General features: G+C 41.2%; 1 protein-coding gene and 1 long non-coding RNA gene across 7 annotated transcripts in view; one reads left to right on the top strand and one right to left on the bottom strand.

Annotated features, from left to right (window-relative positions):
* Window positions 1-26,103, bottom strand: part of SPATS2L (spermatogenesis associated serine rich 2 like) — a 78,496-nt gene that overhangs the window by 46,192 nt on the left and 6,201 nt on the right. For 2 of the 5 annotated variants that reach the window (XM_064434002.1, XM_064434004.1), the window contains exon 2: window positions 14,318-14,378. The exons of 1 other annotated variant lie outside the window; for it this stretch is intronic. The gene's annotated coding sequence lies outside the window, so the exon portion shown is untranslated. Of the gene's footprint in view, window positions 1-14,317; window positions 14,391-26,103 lie in introns of all 5 variants that reach the window. 2 more of the 5 variants (XM_064434001.1, XM_064434003.1) reach the window with 1 other exon arrangement.
* LOC135308712 (uncharacterized) lies at window positions 5-23,523 on the top strand. 2 transcript variants are annotated; one of them, XR_010369088.1, is made up of 4 exons: window positions 5-143; window positions 5,896-6,255; window positions 7,204-7,379; window positions 23,210-23,523. It is a non-coding gene; the product is annotated as an uncharacterized LOC135308712 (long non-coding RNA). The 2 variants fall into 2 exon arrangements; XR_010369087.1 differs by lacking the exon at window positions 23,210-23,523 and having other exon boundaries at window positions 7,204-8,719.

Genomic DNA, 26,103 nt, shown 5'->3' with positions numbered 1-26,103 from the left:
AGAAGTTTCCTTTCTGTCTCCAAACAGCAGTGAAACCCTACTGCTGCTGTGTTAAGCATCCCAAGAATGCCCACCACCTTCCCACGGGTACCAGCATCAGAGGTATTTGGCCCACAGACACCTTCCAGCAGCCAGACCCTCAGGTAAAGCTGACAAACACTCCATTCTATACAACATTATAGATGGGGGGGGATTGCCTGCATCAGAAGCATCAAAGAATCACAACAATTCTGTGTCTTGCCACTGCTGCAAAACCAGGCACATTTAAATTTCACACATCAAAACCCTGTCAGATGCTAAGGTTGCCAGAAAGATATAATTTGTGAAAATACCCTGTCACAGTAAAGTCTATCAGAGTAGAGACTGTGTGTGACACCTGCTCCACCACTTCAACATCTGAAAACACAACTTTGGCAAGGGGGATCAGAAAACTCCCCATTAAACAGCACCTAATAATCTGGTGTTGGGAGGATTTCCCATCTGTAGGCTTACGGATGAATGCTTTCCTACATCCCAAAAAAAGTCTTAGTTCCTCATCTACCCACTGCAACTGTTTCCTTTTATAAGGAAATACTACACCAGCAAACCAAGAATTCCAGGTCTAACCGACTTGACCCTTGCCAATGCTTCTCTAATCCCAGTCACTGAGTGAGCTTTGTCTACAAAAAGAGAAACTAGAGTTTACAATTTTGTCACTCAAATTTTTTCCATGAAGTAGAACAACATCAAAATATGAATTTTAATTAAATGTAATTTTCTATTTTTAATTACAAATAATGTTCTCATTTCCAAATAATTCAGTCAAAATCTCCCAGCTCCTAAAAGCTAGACAGGTATGGGCAGAACAAAGGAATCACAATTTTAGAGAAACTTCCAAAAAGAAGAAGAAGAAAGCTAAGTACCTGTGCTGGTTTTGGCTGGGATTTAGTTAATTTTCTTCAGAGTAGCTACAACACAGGCATATTTTAGATACTGTCAGCATTTCTTACACAGCATCAAGACCTTTTCTGCCTCTCACCCCAGCCCAGCAGCGAGGAGCCTGAGGGGCACAAGAAATTGGGAGGGGACAGAGCCGGGACAGCTGAGCAAAGGGATATTCCATATCATATGATGTCAGGCTCAGCATACAAAGCTCTGCCACTCAAAGCTCACTCCCATGGGGAGGCAGTGAATGAGCAGCTGTGTGGTGCTTAGTTGCTGGCTGGGATTAAACCATGACAGTATCTAATGAGATTGTAGCAGCCTGCACTATGCTTTCATCTTCTCTATTTCTACCTTCTCTACAGAATTACATCTCATTTTCAAATGAGATTCCTATCCATCCATATATATTATATTACACTGTCTTGCCTGCAGACTTCCACACGCCCTAGGTAAAAGCAAAACCAGCAGAATCAGAGACACATGGCCTCCACTGCACATTTGAATTTGTTTCTCATTTTACAGAAATGCTACTAGAGAACTGCAGCTGAAGCCTGAGATGAACACAATTTTTCTGATGCAGTTTTAAGCTAATATTGTTGCACCAGAAAGACTGAAAAAACTCTGAGAGTGAGATTCCAGAATTCAAGCATTTTAGAAAGGAATTATTTTGGTTTTCACTCAGATTTTATTTAAATAAAAGAAAAAAATTAATCAGGTCAAATGGGCAAATATCAGCATGCCACTACAAGAAATACCACTATTCAGACATCTGTCTTCAGTATCTTGAGATTAGCAATGGGTATGATTTTCTATTTGTTGTAGTCTCGCGTCTAAGGACAAACATAATAATTAAATGCATAAACATAACCAGAGTCAGGAGCACCCAGGACATATTAACAAGTATCCTCACAGCTGTCCTTTTAGCCTTTTGTGTCACTAAGAATGAACACACCTAATAAAACCAACATAAAATGTTATAAATACAGAACTGGTGGTTTCCAGTACTGTTTTATATCTTTCTAATGACTGCATGTAAAAGTTTTCTATGCACATCATCATTTGGTATTTCCTGATTTTTGGAAGTTTGAGATTAGCCACTTCAGACTAGTTAAGCACCCCAGATAAGTTTCATGACATCTGAAGGCTTCAAAATCCTTTTCTTTAAATGCCTGCATAAACATATGTATGGAAGTGCACAAACATTCCAGAATATTCTTCATTTGCAAACTCCAGTCCCGTTACTGTCCCTGGTCACGCTTGTCTCAATCACAGAATGCAGCTGTTGCCTCTGCATTCTGCCTCCTGCTCAGCTACTGCAGCCAGACTCTCTACTGGTCACCACACTGTGCCTGAAACCCACTGGCTGCAGATCTGAAAACAGGATGCAGGAAATAAAGCATCTCACTGATTCCACATGTAGCTCTGGACTCCTACAGAAAGGAGGCTTATGCTCCCCCATTGTTCATCACCTCCTCCTGAGGATTTCTGAAATGCCTGACTACACAGTTTGAGGAAGAAGCAGATGTCTCAGATCTACAGCTTTGCAGGCTGCTTGCTTGGAAACAGGCAGTAAGGGGTAAAGGCTTGGAAAATGTGCAGTGGCATATCAGGAACTCAGTTATGCTATTTAACACTATAAAGTCCATATCTGAGAGACCAGAGACCTATCTGCTAAAAAGAAAAAAGGGACAAAGGTGAGAGTGGGATATGTGAGGAAGGACAGACCTTAGCACCTAGGTCCTTCTGTCTCCTATCCTCCTCAGATTTCTGCCAACGGCAGGAATGGCTCTAAGCAGGTACCACAGACACACTGCCATGTCCAGTCAGCGTTGCAATAAAATGGTTAGGCATCAGTAAGTTCTGTACCTCATTCTGATAAAACCCATTGCTCTTTGACCTTGTTATGCTCTCCCCTTCCTAAGCAGAGATGCTACCATCCATGTAACCCAGGGAGAGCCCCTGCTTCTCCCCTCTTGTCAGCTGACTTGCTTCCCTCTCCCAGTTCCTGTGTGTGAGAAGCCAGACCACTGCTTATGTGGGCTCCACAGGCATTTGTGTTTTCACAGAGGTGTGGCGTGTGAGGGATCCTCAGCTCATCCCTGCACTTGGTGTTGCAGCTCCACTGTATGAGAATCCTGCAGAGGAACACTCTAGCCTTTAACAAGGTCACATTAAGAGATGGTCAAAAGAAAGCTACTGACTGCCATCTTCCCCAAACTCCATTAATATTTCATCCAAACAGTTTACAAGTATTCAGTGATATAACCATAGCTTTGGACACTGACATCACAAAAAATTCTGGCTGTATTATCTATCACTGGTCACAAGTGAGGCTGCTAGCAAACCCTCTTCCTGTACAGCCCTGGAATGCTGGGTCTGTCCCACTGAAGTGAAGCTCTTCTTTTACACAAGTTTCAGTGTGGCTTCCCCAGAGACTGGTGTCACTGTACGAGCTGGTGTTTGCTCATGGCAGGTGACTGACACCCTCGATCAGTGACCACCAGTTACACCTCAGAGACCTGGAAGTGTAACAACCTGTAGAACACGGCTTGGGCTGAGAAGGATCCAAACCAGTAGCTTATATTAAGGTCATTAATGCCATCCTGCATCTGAGTAATGGAGATCAATTTAAAAAGCACATAAAGAAAGGTCAGCTCTGCATTATTTACAGCAACTTACTGGAATGAAAAACAGAGCTGCAGGAAGGGACACATGCAAATCCTGTGCAGAGCTATGTTTCCATGTTTCAACAGACAGGTACCAGTGCAAAGTAAATACTGTGTAACTGCTGACAAACACACACACACACACACACATATATATATATATATATATGTGTATATATAGATATATAGGCAGGCACACAGACAGAAAAGGAATGCATTAAATGTTTTATGAAATAATCATACTTTTAAGTAAAATAAATTTGAAAATAAACTAAGCACCATTATTTTTTAATAAATAGCATTCTAAACATTGAAAAACTTCCCCAAAATACATGTGGCAGTACACCTCTTAAACAAAATCTAGGAATTCAAACAAATGTCAACTTTCTGGAAGGGAGTCTTCTTGCACAGCAGCAGGCTTTTCCATTAAAAGGATATTTTATAGGATAGAAGAGCTGTTTCCTAGTGAACATTCAAGAGACTTAGGCACAACCTCTGAAAATTCCTCCCATCCTCTTTCCATACTGATTAGGAGCCAAACACTTATTTTCAAGCCAGATCCTTTCTAAAATTGCACAACTTGCCATGTGAAGTAGAGTCTGTAATCTAAAGCAAATATTTTCCCACCTAAACTGATGTACATATCATGTGTTTGAACTCCCTGTCCTGCTGGTTTTGTCACCTGAACAACTATCAAATATACTGCTAAAAGTCGAGTGGTCAAATGCACATGTAATTCTAAACTGAGGTGACAGCACTTCCTTATTGCTCTTCTTTTTGACCCATCCAATTTATACCACCCATTTACCAAAGAACTGAACTCTCAGCAACACCGACTCTACTCCACATTAAGAAGCTCTAGTGAACTACAAAAATATCAAAAGGCTGAAATAGCATAAGGCAGAAAGTCTCCCAACAATTTTTCATTTCATGGTAGAAAATTATCGACTCATTAAAATATTTGGAATTTTGGAAAAAATTAGGAGTTCTGTTCTATAAATGTTTATATAAAGAACATGAAACAGCTCAAATAGAAGAGACAGAAAAAAACAGAAAAAACTCATTTCAGCAGCCCAGTCTACAGACACTGAACATCTAGTGCCTGTTCCAAACCTGCTTGCTGCTACACTAGAAAAGTACTTTAACCCCTAGGCCATTCTTAAGAGGTTTTTCTCAAAAGAGTTGTCTTATTTCCCTCAAACACATCTATTAGCCTCCTAGAACCAGGTAAGAACCAGCAAAGGCATATCCCCACTCCAGAGCTCCAAAGGTAGGAAACCCAGCACCACTGCATAATTACCACAATTGCCCAGTGGCTGCTCAGGATAAAATATCCACTTGCTTGCTTCTGACTCTCCCCACTTCAGGGAGTGCACGCAGGGGCTCCATACCCTCCCCACTCTGCAGGAGAATGCTGCTGGAAGCCTAGAGCCTGTGTTCTGCTGGCTGGCATCCTGGAGGAACATCTGCAGAGCATCACTGTGATTCAGCATAATCTGAATTCCCCGTTTTACTACGTATATCATACTAGTAGAGCTGAGCCCAACTGACAATAGAAGAATTCAGCTACATGGTCAGTAAAATGGTTCTCTCTGATAGGCAGGAGGGAGGGATGTGGGTTCTGGAAAAAAAAATTCAGACTGAGAAAACTTACTTTCCACAGTAAGACTTGCCAAAATAAACATTAGCCTCTTGCTCTTCCTCAAGCGCTTCAAAATATCTTCCTAAACATACAGATAAGGAGCAGTGAAATAGCAAAAACCTATCCACTCAAATTCTACATCTGCATGACCGTCCTGCAAACAACAAAGAACGTTAACTTTCAATTTTTACAAACGAGGTATTATCTTCCAAGCTGTTCTTGCCAGGGACTTGAGCTATTAAGCCATTTATGCTGGCTCCTATTTCAGCCCGGAACGGGATGCCAAGAGACAGCGTCGGCTCATTTGCTTTTGCGGTTGCCCAAATGTGGACTGCTACAAGAGCACAGCATGGGAATGCTAACAGGGAAGGATGTGAAGTGGGAGTATTACTTGCCTCAATCACAGTGTTTTCTCTAAACAGTAAGAGCAGAAGTAAAAAAGTGAATGTCAAGAAGTGTTCAAATTCACACATGTTTTGGACATCAAGAAATAAATTATCACAAGGAATCAAACTTCTACCAGCACACTGGTAGAGTACAGTAAATTTTCTATGTTGGAATAAACCTCAAGTTCAAAGATATTCTGATTTCTGGAGCTATTCTGATTTCAGCCTTCTTTCTATTAAGTATTCTAAGTCCACATCACCTTTCCTTCTTGCTCAGACACCTCTGAAGAACCAGGTTACTGTTGTTAGATGTGCAAGGCTGACTCTCAGCAAATACAATCCTTTCAATTCAAAGAGCTACATGGACTTGAACCAGCCTCTTGCTGGTCCCACAGGAGCCCCCCCAACTGCAGACAGAGAAGGAGAAGTCATCAGAGCTGCCCTGACCAAGCACACAAGGAAGCACCGCAGTCATGATGAACTGGCAAGTTTACAGTGAGTTTGGGGAAAGGAAGCATTTCACCAGAGCTCTGAAAGTGCTCCCTGAATAAAGAGCATCTGAAGTGAACTGATAAGGCCAGGTGCTCAACTGGAGGCATGACAGACCTGAAGAAGCCTTAGTGTGGTGAGACCTCAGGTAAGTAACATATATTCAAAGTATAGGTAAGCATACTTTATGAGTCAGTGTGGTTATGTATATGTTTGAAGGTAAACATCTGATTTAAATGTGGCAAAGCAATCTGAACGTTCCAAAACCAAACACTGGAATTAAATGCAGCCTTTCATTTTCTATAACCAAGTCACCTCATATAGTTCCTTTGAAGAAGATGCAAATTTTTCCTTGAACAGTATTTAAATTATTATATATTATATACATATGTACACACGCAAAATATATGTACATAAAAGCTTTAACAAATGTTTACGAGTTTCTCTAGTAAAATCACCTGATGTATATCCACAATGAACAGACACAGGCCCAGCAGTATTCCCATATTAACAGTACCTGTAGAGTCAGACACTACATTGTCACTACCAATAACATTTTGGAATTCTCAGATTTACGACAAATAACAGCCTTTCTCTCCTCCCCCACCTTCCTAGTGCCGAGGAAAACATTGATTTTCTAATGTTAACAAAAGGTATTCCTGGAAACAACAACAAAACCACATAAATAAGTTAATCCATAATTGCTTATTGTTTCATACAGTCCTTCAACCTAATTGCTATTACACATGAATAAGCGGCTGTTAGAGCATTCACTGGACTTTGAACTGCACTTTTTAGAGGTAAACCCCAAAAGAAACTCAACATTTTTTTCAACTGAAACCCCCACTACCCAGCTACATCAACATTAACTGCAAAAGTACAGTCAATCAATGCAGACTGCATACTGCTAAAAATATGCAAAAGCACCTTAACCAGTCCCCCCTTCCACACCCTCCCCAATAGTCAGGGGACAATCTCAAAAAGCCTTTCTGTTTCTGAAGGTCAATAGCATATCAAGTGTTGCTGACATGCATGAACTGAGGTCCCTGTTTAGACAGGTATATTAAGGTTTTGAATTTTTTTTTTTAAATTACAGGTTTCTTAAGTTGGAAAGGGCAACCCAGAGATAAAAAGCTGTTTGACTAACTGCAACATATGGACAGCAAATGCAGTAACTATCAACAGAATGAAAAGAAGATACTTTATTTAGTGAGGAACATTTTCAAGAAAATAAAAGTACATCTTATTTTAAAGTACTTTTCTCAAAGACAGGTAAGCTCAGTTTTACTGTATAGCACAGGTACACATTCTAGAGCATCTTTCAGCTCATCTGTTTGTATTTACTGTAAGTGAATTTACACTATTTACTGTAAGTGATCTATGGCATGCCAGAATCCAGGAAACTATAAAATCTGTGGATAAACCTTTACTTTGCATCTGTCCAGAATTTCTGAAGATGAATCTTTAAGACAGCTTTGGAGGATAAGGTAAAATACTACTTGCTGCACAGAATTCAGTGTTCAAGAATTAAGCTCTAACTTGTAGTTACGTAGGTTACTAGTTACCACTGCAGGCCCTACCAGCTGAAACTCTCAGTGTGCTAAAGGATGCCAAACCCACTTGGGCAAGCGTGGACACCAGCAGGTTTCTGACACTGCACTGGGCTTGTGTGACAATGTTGTGATAGTGGAGGGGTTACAGGCATGGCTTCTGTGAGAAACTGCCAGAAGTTTCCCTCATGTCCAATAGAGTCAATGCCAGTCAGCATCAAGATGCACCTGCCACTGGCCAAGGTCAATCCCACCAGCAGCTGTGACAGTGCCTCTGGAATAACAGTTAAGAAGGGTGGGGTGAAAAAAGCTGTGCAGCAGCAATTGCAGGTGGAGGGAGGACTAAGAAAGAATATGTGAAAGGAACATCTCTGCAGACACCAAGATCAGTAGAGAAGGAAGGGCAGGAGGTTCTGCAGGCACCAGAGCTGAAATTCCCGGGTAGTCCATGGTGAGGCAGCTGTGCCCCTGTAGCCCATGGGGGTCCATAGGGATGCAGAGATCCACCTGCAGAGTGTGAAGGACACCACACTGGAGCAAGTGGATGCCTGAAGGAGGCTGTATCCCTGTGGAAAGCCCTCACTGGAACAAGCTCCTGGCAGTGACCTGTGGACCCTTGGGAAGAGGAGCCCATGCTAGAGCAAGTTGGCTGGTAGGACTTGTGATGCTATAGGGGGCTCACTCTGGAGCAGGCTGTGCCTGAAGGACTGCACCCCATGGGAAGGGACTCTTGCTGGTGCAGTGCAGGAATCCACACTGGTGCAGTTTGTGAAGAACTGTAGCTCGTGGGAAGGCCCCGTGTTGGTGAACCTCATGGAGGGCTGTGTTCCATGGCAGGGACCCCACATTGGAGTAGGGGAAGAGTGTGGAGAGTCCTTTCTCTGAGGAGGAAGGATCAGCAGATGCAATGTGTAATGAACTGACCATGACCCACATTACCCTTCCACCAGCACTGCTCTGAAGAGCAGTTACAGAACTTGGGAGTAAAGTTAAGCCTGAGAAGAAGGAAAGGCTGGGGGGAAAGGTGTTTTAAAATTTAGGGGTTTTTTATCATTATCTTACTCGTACTGACTGGTAATAAATTAAGCTAGTCTATCCAAGTCTAGTCTGTTTTGCCTGTGATGATAATGGCTGAGTGATCTGTCCTTGTCATCTTGACCCACAAGTTTTTTGTTACGTTTTCTCTCTCCTACCCAGCTGAGGAGAGGAGGGACAGAGAGGCTTTGGTGGTATCCAGCCAGGGTCAATCCACCACAAGCATACAAAAAAGCATGTTTTGTATGGAAAGCTCAAAACTGCTTTAACTGCTAAGTCTCTCTTCTCACTGCTGTTAATTAGCAACATTACAACAGCACTGACAAGCTCTTATATATTGCATGTAGGCACTATCAAAAACCCAGTGCTGGTTAACAGTTACCACACTGAGCAAGCCAAAGTCTCAGCAAGTCAAACTCTCAGTATCTCAACTTGCTCTAACCATCCTGTCAGCAGTAAGAACTTCCAGACAATAAACTGAGCTAGCTAGGAATTCCCCAATCAAATGGGTTTTGTTGGGGCTCAGTGAAGCTACTTCAGCATAGCCAAAGCACTTCTTGAACACCAGCTAAGCAAGGGTTCCCCAACAGCTAAATGAAATCCCTGTTAGTCAGCTATCCTTTCCCAAAAAGCCCAAATCACAGCAAAACTTGGAATAAGCAAAGTTCAACTTAACATAGCAGGAAGTTACTGTGGCTTGTGCAGACACAGAAGAGCTGATCACAGCATTTATTATCAAGTAAAGCGCTGCATCAGTCACGCCTTTCCTTCATTATTCTACAGCCTCACCAAGTAAAGGCAGAGGTGACTCCTGAACAGCTAGTCCTTCACAAATTGACTGTATTTTCATGAAGCCATTCACAAAGTTATCACCTTCATTCATAACAAGCAGTTCTGGCAGTCACTCATACAGATTTCTTACTGTAGACAAAAGCACAGTCAGAGCTGCCACAAATTCACATCTCCAATTTAGCCACACACCAAAACAAGCAGGGCTGGCTCTGCAGGCAACAGACATGAGCTGTGACTGGATTCTGTGGTTAACAGAGCTCTGTCACTGGCATCCACAGAACCTAGGACTTTGGCTGAAGAGAGCTGGATTTATAGTTGCTCAGTATTGGGACTCTCCAATAACAGAGGAAAAAAAGACCCATGTATGAGACACAATTTGCACAGGATGAGATTCAGCTCCATTGGCTGTCTTCCTTAAACATGAAATTTACTTGCCAATAACACTGACACACTTGCCAAGACCTGAACTTTATCACTATTTTCCAGGGGTTCTGCTCATTAACTGAGATCAGACAGTCTAGCCACCTTGCTCACAATCAGAGCACAGCAACAGGGAATGCTTTGGCTCTTTTTAAACTGCCTGAACTGTGCAGTTGGAGAAAAATACAAGAACTCTTTCACCACTTTATCCCCACGTAGACCTCGCTTTTGGGCAGGGCACAAATTGCTGCCTTTATCCTCCCTTCTAGCAGAATACACACTCCATCCTAGTGGCCTCAGAGAACATTTCTTCCTTTGGTGTTGTAAACAAAGATTTCCATAATTCCAACCTGTTCCAACTGCCTGCTCCATAGAGGGAACAAAAAATGGAAGTTATCACTGGCAAAGAAAAACTACCTGCTCTAATCATGAACCTTTACAGCTGAACTATTTCAAAACATACTGGATGGGAGCAATTCTATTTTGCCTTCACTGTGGGCTGTCTTTTATGAATATGTTCACTCTTCTCCACCATACAAGGAAAGTTTCATTCAAGTCAGTGCTTCAATGTTAAAAAGGCATGAGAAATTGCACAGAACTTTTTATGAAGGCACTGGAGTCTCAGTTTCACTGTGCTTACTGCATGATCAACCAAATCCCATAATGTCATCTCTCTCCTGGAATGACAGCATTGACTGACAAACCTAGTAAGAGGTTTGGAGGTGACTGCCTTGAAATCTGACATTTAGACCAGTCACACTGCTACCCATTTGTGTATGCTTTGTGATGCTTTTCACTACCAGGAACAAAAACTTATCTCTCTTCATATTAACAAGTGGAATAAAGAAGGGCCACCAATAACAGAGCAGGCCAAATACTCTAAAAATAAAGAATCAACTCAATAATTCAATAGTCTCCTCTAATATCAATTATTTTATCTAAAAGATCCATGAAAGCTCAACTTGCTTTCAGTTTCAGACTTTGATACTCATCAAAGTAATCAGTAAGCTCTAATCTGAATTACCTGAACTCTCTGCATCACACAGCTACCAGTTATTTTTCACTGACAGCAGCATACATAACCAAAAGTAAGGTGTTGCAGGGAAGAACAGGGCCATTCACTGATTTTTTTCAGAAGTGAACTAAGATTTCATTCCTATGTCAAAATCTTTTATTTTTTTCAGTTTTTCCATTTCTTAGGATAACCCCATAAATCTAATTCTTAACGTTTCAATTTTGAAAGCATTTTATCAGTCCAGTTTCAATGATATAGAAGACTCAGTTGATTGTTTTAAGGCACAGAATTACATACTTATACAGACAATAACAAGATGCAGCTGTAAGCAATTAGAGAATTACCCATTTGTGACATAGGTCTGATGTTCACACTGGGTAAAATTTCTCCAGAACTGTTCTTGCAGGACAGAGTCAGCTTGAATTTGCAAACACTATTCAGATAAACACTTAAGTGCTACTGAATTTCCTGAAACAATTTTTTAACACACCTTTCAGTGACAAATGAACTTCAGTAAATTCTCAGGAGTCTTTTTGAACTGTTTCAGAGGGGTGCATGATTCTAATGAAAATTTCACATCTGCACATATAAGAAAACATTTCTAATGAAGAATACTCTGTTCTTAAGATCTTACAACAGGATTTTGTTCTTCTTATCATTCAGTTTTCCGTACCATTAATTTTTTTAATTAAAAATTAAGTAAAAAATGTAGTTTGATTTGGGGTTGTGGTGGGTCTGACTGGGATGGAGTTAACTTTCTTCACAGCAACCCACATGGTGCCATGGTGCCTGTTCTGGCTCTGTGACCACAACAGTGCTGACAACACACCAGTGTTTTGGCTACTGCTGAGCTGTGCTTGCACAGTGTCAAGGCCACCTCTGTTTCCCACTACACCCCCACAGCCAGGCTGAGGGTGGGCAAGAGGCTGGGACGGGACACAGGTGAGACAGCTGACTCAGAGTGACCAGAGGGATATTTCACATGATGCATCCTCAACTCATAAATAAAAATTGGGATAAAGGAAGAAAAGGGTATTTTTGTTTTCAAGCAAGTTTTTTGGCTGTTGTTTGGAGACTGGCTGGATATCAGTCCGCCATCACCTGGTGTGCCATCTCCCTTGCACTGCTTGTTTTTCACCCCCTGAGCTCTTCTTTACCTATTAAATGTTTTCTTAACTCAGGAGTTGTCTTTTGTTCTCCCTATTTTCTCCTCCATCCCCCTGTGGAGAGCTGCTGCAGGGAGTAAGTTAGGAGCTGTGTGGGTGCTTGGCTGCTGGCCAGGGTGAACCCACCAGAGCAAGTCAAACTGAAAACCCATCCCAGATTGGTGTACTCTCTTCTCAGATTCTGATCTAGAACTTGCCTCAGTATTCAGTGTCTACAAAAACTATTTCTCTAGATACTTGTAGGGCACTTTACCTCTATATATCTGAGCTGAGCATAATCCTTATCCTAGCTCTACAGTCTGAGGAAGCATTTGTTATTCTCATTCTGCTGAGGGGTAAAGAAGCGGAGGGGACTACAGGAAAAGATTTTCAGAATTGACTAAAGATTTTGGCCTCATTTGCAGAAAGAACATTTACACACAGACATCTTTTAGTAGCAGCCTGAAGGCTTCTCAGAGCTGAAAAACAACCCTTTGCAAGTCTAAGATCTTCACTGACCTCCCTATTACTACCCCTCCAAGTACAGGATTCACAAATACAGATCTTTACGAACAAGCCAGCAGGTTTCCTTATTCTCAGGGCCACAAGATATCATTCTGCTGTGGAAGACCAAGTGCAGCTGAAAAACCAGCATCTTTCCCAGAAATCACTGCTTTTGAGAAATCCCTGTGCTGTGTAACACAGCTGACAAGGGTGGAGATGCTTCCAAGATATCTCGTTCTCTAGGCAGCCCATCTGTTTCTGACAGCTCAACTTCTGGTCAGCAACTGACCCAATGAGTCACTCTGCTTTACTGTACAGAGCTCAGAGCCAGACAAGCAATATTTCATCATGTACTTGGCCACACTTGTGATCAGCAGATGCCTAAGAACCACTTTGGGCACGTATCTTTATCTTCTTTCCTTTGAGGAAGTCACACAGCTCACCACTACTGAGTTTAGTATGCTGAAGTATTAACTACCAGATTGACTCTATTCAGCCACTCCCTGTGAGCTTTCCACTACCACAAGATTGGAAAGTTTGCCATGTGGCAATTCTGTGTAAAAAATCTAAAGCAAAAAGGAAATCCTTAAGAAACAGCATAACTACCTCCACAGAAACAGGGTGGATGAAGTAAATAATGTACAAATGAAATCACTTCTTCCATCTGTTTATTACAATGCCTGAGCATTTCAGAAACTTCAATACATAATCATATTTATCATTCTGACACACCATGCAGGAGTATTGTCATATCATCTTATAGATTTAAAATTGAGGAACTAAGTGATTCAGTGAAGATTTCTCAGGAAGCCATTCATAAGGGACACAATCCAAGTGTCCTAAGCTGCAAGGAAACTGGAGAACCTTACAGACATTTGACAAAAATGGTCATCTCTATTAGAATTACACAGAAGGATGAGGTCCTTAAAACTTTCAACTTGTTAGATTCAGGCTTGGAACAAACTTGGCTTATGATTTTTAACATGCTGGACACAGAGAAACTGCCTCCTTTGGACAAAATGGCAAAAGGAATTACTTGATATGTTCAAATAAATATTTTATCCAAAAAGTGACAAAAACCATGGAGTTTGGACCTCTAAAATTAGGCAATTGCAGAGCCCCCATTTTTCAGTTTTGTAGTCTACATGTGCATCTAATTTTTTTAATTATTACAATGCTACCCTTTCCCACTGCCCTCTGAACATCACTTTGGACTATACTTAGTGTGATATGATTTCAGAATACCAGTTGAGCAGAACTTTCAGTTGCAAACCATGCTACATCTTTACAGTCATTCAAACAATTACAAAAGATGAGTGGATGGTGAGGAGAAGCAGTAGGACCATATAGCATAAGTCAACTCACTGACAGAGAGAAAGAAGACGAAGGAGAGAAATTTATATGGAATGGTGAATGATAGACTCTGGAGAAAAAACTGCCTCATCCCTGGGAGTGTTCAGGGCCAGGCTGGATGGGGCTCTCAGCAACCTGGTCTATTGTAAGGTATCCCTGGCCATGGCAGGAGGCTCAGAACAAGATGATCTTTAAGGTCCCTCCAAGCCACTCTGCTAGAGTGGGAAATCATATGATTTCCACATGATTCAAGTTCCAAGATGTTCAAATACACTGCACTTATCTGGCAAAAGCAGCCCCCAAAGTTCCTGGCTTCTTGCTCTTGCACTGACAGACCTGTAAGTAAAGAACCTTCCTACCAGAAGGATCAGCAAAGAGAGATAAAAAGTATCTTACCACTGCAAATTACTCCAGTTTCTGTTCCTATTTTTCTGTCTTCTCCAAAAGACTGTATCTCCTGCAAAAACAGCTGGAAGTTAAAAAAAAAAACAACAATCAAACAAGTACTTTATTTTTTTTCTTATTTTGCTTTACTCTCTTCTTACAGAAGACTTTTGTGAAATAAATATCCCTCATTCCTTTACTGCTGTGATCAACACGTGGGGGTGCCCTTATCTGTTTTACAGGGCTTATCTTTTCTAAGGCCCTATCTTCACTGCCATGAAAGCTTAGGCAATCACCTAAGCTCCGTTGTTAGTCCCATTCCTGACCACACATACAATTCTCCACTGAAACAAACCCGTTTTTAAAGCACCTATTTTAAGCTCAAACTAGCCAGTACATGGGATGTGCAGAAAGACAAACTTAAGCAACAAAAACTGTTTTATCATTAATGCAAGAGAGCTGTAGGTGCATAGCAGCTACTAATCCAACCTTTCTGAGCAGCACTAGTGCAGTTTCACTGTGGTCATTCTCCAGAAACAACATTATCATCTCAAGAATACTAACTCAGATGAAACAAAGGGAAACCCAAAGGGTTACACCAGCACTTTGTTCGCAATACAAGGCCTTTGCTGATTTACATATAAATTTCAGAGGAATTGTCCCCAAAGTTAAAGACACACAACCACATGGAAAACTGAGTGCCTGTTTACATCTGTACACGGATGAATGGAAACTGATCTCCCAATTTCATCAGTGCAGGGAAGTAGTTAAGCTTTGTATTCTCTTGTGCAGTTGTGAGGACAAGGCAGTCATGGTCTATGGTTTACCATGCATGCCAGATAGAAATTATTCCTCTTTGGCAGCTATTAAATGAGTTGCACACTGGTCCTTGTTTGCTTTGGAATTGGATCTGTTTAGCAGTCCCTCAGCTAATCCTAAAAGAATATTGCAATGTTTCTGAACATCCCGATTGCTGAAATCAGCCTCTACTAAGCCACTATGACTGGACTGTCTTTACAAATTTTTCCTTTTGTACTACAAAATACTACCTCTATGTACAGACTAGAAGAGTGTGACTGCTTTCATATTTAATTCATTTTATCCTTATTGAAACTACATATCTTGCCAAGGCCAAAACAAATTTTAGACTGCAAAAGTCCTGTCAGCATCACAGGTTTTAGTTTAAAGCAAGGCAGAAAGCTCTTAATTGCTGCTGCATCCAAAACAGCCAGATGTTCCCTGAAGCACTTCACCTGGCAAAGACTCCCACAACAAACACTCACAGCTTATGTCCCAAAGTCCATTACAATCTACACACATTTCTGCATGGCTTGCTGAGTCACAGTTATGTTCAAAATCAAAGGAATGAATAGAGCAATTTAAAATGTGATGCTTCAATGAAGAAATACAAGCACTCACACATGTCAGTGTTAAAGAGCGTTTCTGGATGTTGGAATCTACACAACAGGCACAGATCCATGAGATGAATAGAGGGGTTGGAAACCTGGTGAGGGAGGCACACCCAATTCCTTGCCTTTGGGCAGAATACCCCAACCAAGCACTGGGGAAGAGACCTATGTGATGGCCCTACCAGGAGTTTTTTCTTTGGGGCAAGCAAGGGCAAGATTTGGCTGTTTCCCTCAAAGGGACACAAAGAAAGGCTGAGAACTCATCCCTTTTGTCCAGTGAGCACCTGAATCAAAACAGAGAAGACAGAAATATTCCTAATAGCTACTGCACTTCTTATGCCAACATCCAGACAATTAACTCCTTCCAGTAGTGCCTGTGATCTGCAGGAAGTATTTTTAGGATTTAAACACAGCAAATCAGATCACAGACATTATTGCACTGAGGCATCCTAGCGATTCCTCCTTTTCCCTGCATCACATCACCTGCTAAACCCCAGTTTTGATCTTTTTCAACCCAGGCTATGTAGGAGAATCTTCTTCAACTTCACTGGAAAAATAAAACCTGAAAAAATCAAATGGTAAAAGCTTTATGGCTTTTAAAAAATGTTTTTTTCCTCCAATGAGTTGACAATTTTTGTCCTTTGGAACTTAACAAGATTTGAAGAAGAAAGTGACAGATAATGTCAGAATCCCGGTTTTTAATGTGGTCAAGAAATATGGTCACTGGTATGAAATTATTCAAGCCAGAATTATAATTATTGCCCCTTGAGAGCTATTATTAGAAACTGTTTTAAAACACAAAGGAACGTAAGCAAAAAATTGCAGTCCAAAGTTCTTCTTTTGCATCACCGTAAAATAACAAAGCAGATAGCTAACAGCACACTATATGGACAATTCTAAACCCTCCCCATTTTACTGCATGCAGTAAAGATTTGCTCTTCCCAAGCAATACCACATCTATCAAATTTGACCAAATGAGATCTATTACCTTGAAAAAATTAATTAATTCTATAGGACATCTTTCCACAGTTTGATCAGCTCCCCTAAATCACCACTTTGTCTTTACTCAATGGTCCATGACATGTTATCAAACAGTATGCAGGAAAAAATTACTCAAGGGTGGAGGGAGGAAATCGTGAGAAAAGGTACAACAACAGTTATAAGGAAGTTATTTGACTTATGTATCATCACAGATAATACTGTCGCTTAACATGCAAATGTTCAAGTAATTTTCCGTTATAATGAAAGGTCAATTATATATAAATTTCCATTATAATGAAAAGTCAAGTGACTTTTATTCTCAAACAACGAAAAGATGCTGGAATAGGAAGGCATGCTGTCACTATGCAGGCCTTAGAATGCAGGCTGAAAAACACTGGCCCATATTCCTCTGTGGAAGAGCCATGGCTGATGAAGGCCATGTGCATGGAGATGACATGACACCCCCTCACAGAACCTTCAAGACATTGTCCTCCACTGCAGAGTATGAAGAGATAAAAAACAGAGCTTCAGATACCACATCACCAAAGTGCAGATCCACCAGAGCTCGGTGACAAACAACTGCACCAAAACCAACATAAGCCCAAACACCTGCCAGGAATCAGTGCTCATTGCAGGGTACAGCCCTGCAGGACATACAAATAACCCAAGCATTTTAATCCCTCCCCATCTTGAGCTGTGACTCTTTCGACAGCTCCCTAATCCTTGTATTAATGTGATATGTGATAACAGAAGAACCAGACACGAAGTTTAAATCTAGATCAGAATAGCTATTCATTGTGACATGGCCCTTAATGAACCTAAAGAGCAGAATCAAAGCATAACACGAGCTATATAACACTCTAGATTGGAGTCCTCATCCTACAGGAATCTTTACTCTTCAGAATAGTAAAACAAGGCCTTTGACCCTTTTCTTCTGATGTCTAACCCTGACTGCAGCCTTAACCTAGGATTTCACAACACACCCATTACACAGAAGAGCTCAAAAACTCTAACACTGCACTCATCTAATTCCACTGCAGACCCATGAGCCTTCTAGACCCCAACAGCAAACATAACCTTCAATCCCTCCATTCCCAAGTAAATATCCTACACAAATAGGATTGGCACACCTGTGCAAAATACCGTGCTAAATATATCCCAGATTGTATATAGTGACTGTAGTAGCACTATAATTAACTGAAAGTTGTCAGAGTCTGTTAAGAATAGTTTGTGTGGCTTCTGTTTTGGGTTGGTTTTTTGCTTATTTTTAAAAAATATTAAAAGCTAAGTTTATAGTGGAATTGGAGGCATATTGAGCTGGGATGAATGCTGATAACACAAGGAAACACTGGACTATAGACAGCTGGCTTTTATTTCAGGATATTTCTTTGGTGAGGCCAGTGATGGAACATCTAGGTGAGAAGAAAGCCAGCACAAGGCAGGGGATCTTCTGAATGCTGATATGAATGACTGCAAAGGCTATTTACAGTCTGCTGGTCCACATACAAAAAAGTGAGATTTTGTTGATGATTATGGCACTTGGAGTTTTTTGGCCCTTTTCTGGGTTTTGCTTTTGACCTAGCTAGTGAGTCACATTTCCCTACCTGCCAATGCAGCTGTTTAGCACATGGAAATCAAACCTCACTTTCTTTGACAGTCAGACCTTAAGACATCTACTCTCAACCTTACGCCCAGCACAGACTGCAGGTTCTGATGTGCTCAATCAGGGTTTGTTCTTGTCTGCCACTGCTACACTTCAACACAGTGCTAAGATCCTGCCAGTATCAGTCAGTTAGTAACAACAACTTCCAAAGCTGAACTCTGCCTGCCTTTAACCCAAGATGCTCCATTTTGTGCACTGCAGTTTTTAATCCTGGCCAGGGCATGCAGTGCAAAGCACACTCAGCAGGAGCCAGCCTTCAGAGGACAATTCATATCACCATTTACAACATGCACTTCTTACTGCAACAAAAGCAGTACAAAGCTTTCTGTCTAAAACCATCCTCATCTGGTATTTGCTAGAAACTGTATGACAAAAAAAATCTGTTGACATTAGGACTGGGAAACAACAAAATAAAAGCTTCAGGACTGGACCAGCTCTCATCCTACACCAGATTTCTGTTCAGCGACACAAGTCATACAATGATATCACAGTTGGGCAAATGATAGGATATCTGTATGCACCTTTATAGGATATCTGTAAGCACCTTTATTCTACCAATGATCTCTCATAATTTCAGTTTTTTACTCCTCCTAATGTAACATCAGTCAATAATTTACTCCCAAAGCATTATGGGCCTAATCCAATTCCTCCTGACAGTACTGGAGCTGGAATAGACCCACAACACCCACACAGATGAGCCAGACGACACTGGAAATTCAACACCACACCACTGAACACCTAGTATCTCACCATATGAGAAATCTCTCCACTGTCAGAAGAACTGGACCCACTGGAAGCCCAAAATGGCTAGAGGACTGAGTCAAAGCACAAATTCTCAGACAATGAACATAGGGCAATACTCACATGTCCTACTTCCTACAAGAACTGCTGTCTGTTTCAAATATATACCATACTTCTGAGAGATGGAGATAGTTTTTTCCACAGCTGGGAATGTTTTACTTGGATGTGTGGATCTTTCTTCAATCTCTGTCTGACTCACAGATATCTCAATTAGTTTTAGTTTTCTCCACTCTCAGAAACTAAGAGAGTTTCTGTAACCAACTGCACCATAACCAGGTACACTGTCTATGACCCTAGCAGATTTATGGAAAGCTCTCTTCACTAAGAAACTCATCCACAATTTCCCAAAATGCATTATTTTGGGAGTTAACCTCATGAAAAGCAACTTAAACTCATTTGTTACATAGCAATAGAATGACTGCCTTAAGAGGTGTTATCTGTCTCAGCCTGGAAGCAACAAAAAAACCTTTCCATTTTGCAGAACTCTTTGGTGGAGCAGGGATAGCAACAGAATAGCTACTTAGACATATATGCTTTAATCAAATTCTCAGAGTGTCTGTGTACTTTGTCAAGTGCAGCTAACTGAAATTAAGATGAGAATTTTTCCTGAAACACATGAGCCCACACGCCAAAATTATTCCCCCTAAGGGCAGGTGAGGACTTCTGAAGCTACATTTGAAAATATTAAAAAAATGACATGACATCCTTAGCCAAATGGTTATGATCATTCATTATCATCATTAGTAAAGAAAATACTCCGTAACATATTCCAAGCTAAGATTTGCACTCTCTTCCCTGCCCTGATCTAAGGATATACACAAAGGCTACCTGAAAAGGTATCCCAGCTGGAGTTACCAAGACTGGTTGATGACACAAGCCATAATTTGTCAAGATTCCAGCTTCTGAACATGATGAGTTTGTGCTGAATCCTAGAACTTGTGCAATATGAAACATATTTAAAACAGATAGCCTTTGGGAGCAGCCAAGTAGAATACTTCAGGAAAAAAAATGACCATTACAGAAGCTTTAGAGGATTTATAATTCTGTTTTGTTTGCAACTCTACAGTAGCCTAGCCCATAAATAGAAACCAGGTGGATTTTTTTTTTTTTTACATTTGCTTTACTTTCTTTATTTGAGACTTGTGGGAATTATGGTAACCAAGCAACACCACAAACCTGGAAATCCCTACTTAAGACAACTGCTGATACCCTGATGAGCCAGGATGTGTTCAGTGCTTAGAGGAGCTATGGGATCTCCATTTCTGTACACTCTAGGGGTCACAAGATTCTAAAAAGAGTGAGCAAAATATTCTTTACAAACTGCATACAGATTCTATATCTCCATGCCTCAGTGTGTGTGAAAACTGCCTCACTCTGAAATGATTTTTGCTGCCACTTGGAAGTCCACTGTGAGTTTTACATGTCATTTTTGCAAGGTCAGCCTGTCAGGAGAGCTTCTCCTTACCAATGCTTGTCAACTCAAAAATAATGGGTCTCAAACAGCATAACTGCCAAGACGTTAAAAATAACATCCATGGATTTATAAGAAATATCACTGTGGACCCATGTAAATTTAAATATTCATTTATCCAGAACACAAACTTATAACTAAATGTTGTTGATAGAAAGTGTAACTAAATTGAAAAAAAATGCAATGTTGTTTTCTGGTCAGAAAAGCACATCAAAAGAATCAAGCATTTTACAGCTTCTGCAATGGACAACAGCTGAAGTAACTCATTTGCCATGCAAGTGCAATCAGCACTATTTTCAAACTGGCACATCCTCCATGTAATCAGTCTTCAGCCTCCCAAAGAAGGAGAGAAGCTTCTGAAGGAAGCAGTACTTCTTACTTTGCACACTAGCAAAATCAGCTGTGCCCTCACTCTGTCAAATGGTTTTTATCCAGCATTTTGTAAAATTTTTTTAAACTGCTCCAAAACAAAAGTAGACATTTTCTTAAGAGCAAAGTCAATCTATGTATTTTTGCACAAACATTTCAAGATAATGATATTCTGAGAAAGAAAAGTATGCAAATGATGCTTTTTTAAAAAGTTCCAATTATTTGCTTATTCAAATAAGCAGAGGCAGAGAAAATATGTCCGAGTGCACATGCTTTAAAGTGAATGAGGGGTTATTTCAGGAGACAAAGGGTGACTACTGCACACAACCAATGTGTGGTGGATCTGTCAAGGCTGTGGGTATTGAGTTTATGCTGCCATTCAGCAGAGAGTACCTCAGTCTCACAGGTAAGACAGTGAGATCAGTACCAAAAGCAAGACAACACAGCTATAGCAGATAGCTTTGGGAGCCACAGAGTGCATTTAAAACCTCAACCCTGTGGAACAGGTTTCAACTTTCCTCATACTGACATCCAGCTGATACTGGGTTTTATTGTGCAGTACCCAATACCAAAGGTTACAATAAATATTAAAATCACCAAAAAGCCCCAAGAGACTACATCTAAAGATGTCCCCTGAAAGCTACACTGGGACACAGACACAAGGGGGTTGCAGGGAACTTGGTCTACTGCCACTCTTGCTGGGCTTCTGAAAAAACATCACACAACTGTGAAAAGCAGAACTGTTTGTCAACACAACATCATGTGTTGAGTGTGCCTTTGTAAAGGGCTAAGTGGGAGAGGTTCAAAGAACAGAGTACCTCCTGGGAATCTTCACCAGGAAGTAGCCCAGCAGAGGGATGTACACTCTGCATCACCCACTGGAGGAGGCACTGCATCCTGCTCAGAAAGAAAGCATGATGCCAGGGCCCAGCACGGCAGCAGCAATGGATCCTCAAGTCCAGTTCCACTTCACTCCATCATCATTGCCTTGGTGTGTGGACAGGAGGAGGGTTAAGAACTCCCAGACTGCCATCACCTAAGTAGTTTCACACTTCTCTCCTTCCTGACAGTCCTACAAGAGCTGAACACAACCACAAAGAATACTTGTACAGCACAGAGCTCAGACACATTCCTTCTTACATAAAACTCCAATCCTTCTCCACCTAGAATGGTGAAATACTCTTGTGCATTCAGATTCTAAGAGTGGGATCATAATGAACAAAAATGCAGGATGAAATCAATTTACAAATGTAAATATAACTCTAGCCTCTTTTGAAGCTTTAATAGAAAGGAGAAGCAAAATTACCCAGGGGATCTTGGTCAGACTCAGCCATGAGTGTAAATGAGATCTCATTCCCATGTGGTATTTCACATCACAAAGGAAAACACAGAGCTCTCACAGCCCTGAAACAGAAGGTTTCCATGAAACAGTAATTTGGTCATCAAAGCAGCCTTTTCATGAGAATGACATACAAACAACAAAATAACACCCAAAGTTTTTAAGCAAGTTTCTCACGCTGGAACTTAGACTGTTTCACTGATGATTTAAATTATTTCAGCCTGGGCTTCAGCTTAAATGCTTGTGTCAGTATTTTAGTTACGAAGGAACACAGGTAAAATAAAGCAAAAATACAGTGTGGTTTTTTATTCTGCTAGTAAGTTTGGATAAAAGCAAGTAGGTAATGGTACAAATCTGGAATCCCTTCAGGGAACTCAGATAAACCCTTTGTTAAAGCAAACTGGAGTTTGCCTTAGTTTATTGGCGTAGCATCTTCTATATGGATCATTTACTCTGAATTCATGTCTGCATTTACTTTCCTAGGAACAAACATGCATTTACTGCTGACACTGAGACTCAGCAACTGATCTATGACTTGGCAACTCTGCTCCAAGTGCCTTTGAGATACCAAGAGTAAAGTTTATTTCAGTAATAACCACTTGCCCACAGGACATGGTCTGAATATTTTACGGTCCACTAAAAAAAATAACATCCCATTTAATGACAGAAAGTTGCATGAAAAACATTACATGCACGTCATGTGGCCAAGCTCTGCTTTGTGAATTATCAGCCTTCTGTATGTTTTAGCTTTGCAAAGTTATAGTACGTTGATGTAATTTATTTTTCCATTTTATTTCCTAATATATTTGCCGCTTCAGTAGAAGAGGGGAGTGGCACACAGTAACTACAACCTGTCTTTCTTGTTTCCAAGGTCTCCTGGCTTCCACAGATGCACCTGCAAGGTGGGGGCTCTGCTTATCACCCATAACTCTGGCCCTCAGTATGAACAACTGAAGCTTTCACGTGTAAGCAAATCCCTCAACACCCACAGCTGCAGATTTCAAACACACACACTGCCTGACCACCTTGTGTTCACCTTGACCACCAATATATTAAATACTAAAATTTTCTCAACCACACTAGGACATAAGTACATTTCTTCTAGTGAATTACCAAAGTCAGCAACCTTGAGAAGCCAGACAAACAACTCCTGAAGTATGTTCATGAATACAGCACACTGTAAAAGCTGAGGATTAAAAGCAGAATTATCAAATTTCAAAATAAAAGTGAGATGATTATATATTTTCACAGAGTCACAGATTGGGTAAGGCTGGATGAGATGGCAGTAGCATACCTGGATGAACGTGCCTGCTCAGGCAGGGTCATCCCAGAGCCCATTGCACAGGATTGCATCCACACAGTTCCTGAGTATCTCCAGGTATAGTGAATACCTCTCTGGGAAACCTGTTCCAGTGCACAGTCACTTCTACAGTTAAGAAGTTCTTCCTAATATTAAGGTGGAACTTTCTGTGGTTGTTTTTTGGAGGTAGGGTGGTGTTAAACTGTAATCCACGAACAGATACCTTTCTAGCTTTGTATTAACACAGACAGTTAATGATTTATGGCCTGTCTCTTAAGGAGTCCATCTGCTGTGTTTTCCATTTCAATTAACAGCAGACTCCTTCCCAAAGCTCTATGATCAGTACTGGAAACCGAAAACGTCCAAAAATGTAGCACATAAGAGTCCCTGAGTCCCTTTCAGAAAAAAATCCCAGGCTAGCAAAAGGCAAAGCCTTTTATGGAGTCTGGTACCAAATTTGTTTAAAGACAAAATCCAACAAAACTGGCACACTCAGCAACAGCCCTTGCAAAGCAGCCCAGCTGCCAGCTGGCGGCAGCTCCAGCGGTTCCCCACGTTGGCCAGAGGCCTGGAGAAGGAATCAAGCTCCACAGGAGCCTCGCTCCCATACACGTGAGGAAGCACCCTCACCACACTCTGACCTTACAGACTGACACCTCAAAATGAGATGTCCTTGCCCAGGTCTTTTGGCACTGCAGAGAAACAGCCCTTGCTATCACATGTTTGACCATTTCCCTCTATGGAACCACTTCTGCAGAGCTGGACTCCGACTACACAGCCAGCTCAGTGAGGATGCACAGCCTGGCAGGTGAAGTTCAGCCCAGAAAAAGTATGATACCATGGTACAAAATGTCTGGTTTTTGTCATCTGTAACAGCAGTCCTGAGGTCTTTCTTTTTTAATTCACAGAAATCTCTAATGTGAAGCTAAGCAGCTCTCTAGATGGAAGAAGATATTATTCACTTAAAATAGTGAACAGTAGGTTGAAAGTGTGCTATTCAGTTTAACTAATGAGTTTACATTGCTGCATTCTTTTAATACGAGGCAACAATGCTAATGACTAACCCTTTTGCAGTTTTATAGACCTTGCAACTACAAGATGATCCCTCTTTTATTTAAAAAGTCCCTTGTTACAGCTTAAGAAATCAAGTTTTGCTTTTTAGCAATTCTCACTAAAACGCTTTGCAAGGCACCATCACTCATTTACAGGCTGCTGTTCAGAGACCTGACTGTACACAACTGCAATAATAACTTCCTGCATTCAACATCTCTGGAAATCCAACACTGGGAGAGCAATTAAAAATTTCTAGCATTTCCTCATCTGTAAGGTAATGCACAAAACAGTCATGGTTGTATACTTGGGTTAACTTCAGAGAGGAGAATCAGGTGTTAAAATGCCAATATGTCAACCTCATCCCAGAAGCAAAGAAAATGCAAACCCATCATTCTTTGTCAGGAGAGCACAGAATGGGTTGGGTCAGAAGGGACCACAGTGGGTCATCTGCTCCAACCTCCCTTTTCAAGCAGGGCTATCTTAGAGCACACTGCACAGAATTAGGTTTGGATGGTTCTTGAATAGCTCCAGTGAAAGAGACTCCGCACCCTCTTTGGACAATCTCTTCCAGTGCTCAGTCACTGCATAGTAAACAAGTTCTTCCTCATGTTCAGGTGGAACTTCCCATGCATGAGCTTCTGCCCATTGCCTCTTGTCCTATTGCTTGGCACCACCAAGAAGAGCCTGTTCCATCCTCTTGGGACTCTCCCTTTAGACACTTACACACGTTGACGAGGTCTCCTTTCAGTCACCTTCATTGCAATCCTTGTTGCACTCATGGCAGTGCAATGGATGAATTTACATACATGACCATCCCTTGCCAGGTTATGCAAGAGCAGAGTGACTTCTCAGACTGCCAAATCATGGAATCACAGAACGGTTTGGGTTGGAAGGGACCTGAAAGATCACATAGTTCCAACCCCCAAGCTGCAGGGGTTAGGAACATCAATCACTACATCAGGTTGCCCAGAGCCTCACCCAAACTGGCCTTGAACACCCCCAGGGATGGTATCCACATCCAAACAGATTTCCTTGTTCACAACTTCCTTAGTTTTATAGGTTTACTCTCTTTACTACAAAATAAAGTACATTACTTCCAATTATAGAGTACCCTTCATCCTGAAACTCTGGATGAGTTTCACCTTCCACCCTGTGGACTCTGAACCCTCTCAGAGAACAGTCAGAAGTTTCGGACTGAGCACACAGTGGAATTGCTGCAGCCTGCTCCACAGCTGGCTCTCATGTCATATTCTTGGCTAAGGACATAGACCCAAACTCCTACTCACATCAAAGTGCTGCAAAACTGCCAATACATGTAGAGGTCTGACAGGACCTTAGTTTGAAATATCTCTTCCCCAGAAACTCAGCTACAGAGAATGTACACTGCACCTCTTTCACACATGAATGGCTTG

Source organism: Passer domesticus, chromosome 10, assembly GCF_036417665.1.
Source record: "Passer domesticus isolate bPasDom1 chromosome 10, bPasDom1.hap1, whole genome shotgun sequence".
In the NCBI taxonomy this organism is placed as follows: Eukaryota; Metazoa; Chordata; class Aves; order Passeriformes; family Passeridae; genus Passer; species Passer domesticus.
This window is presented reverse-complemented; position numbering and strand designations above follow the sequence as displayed.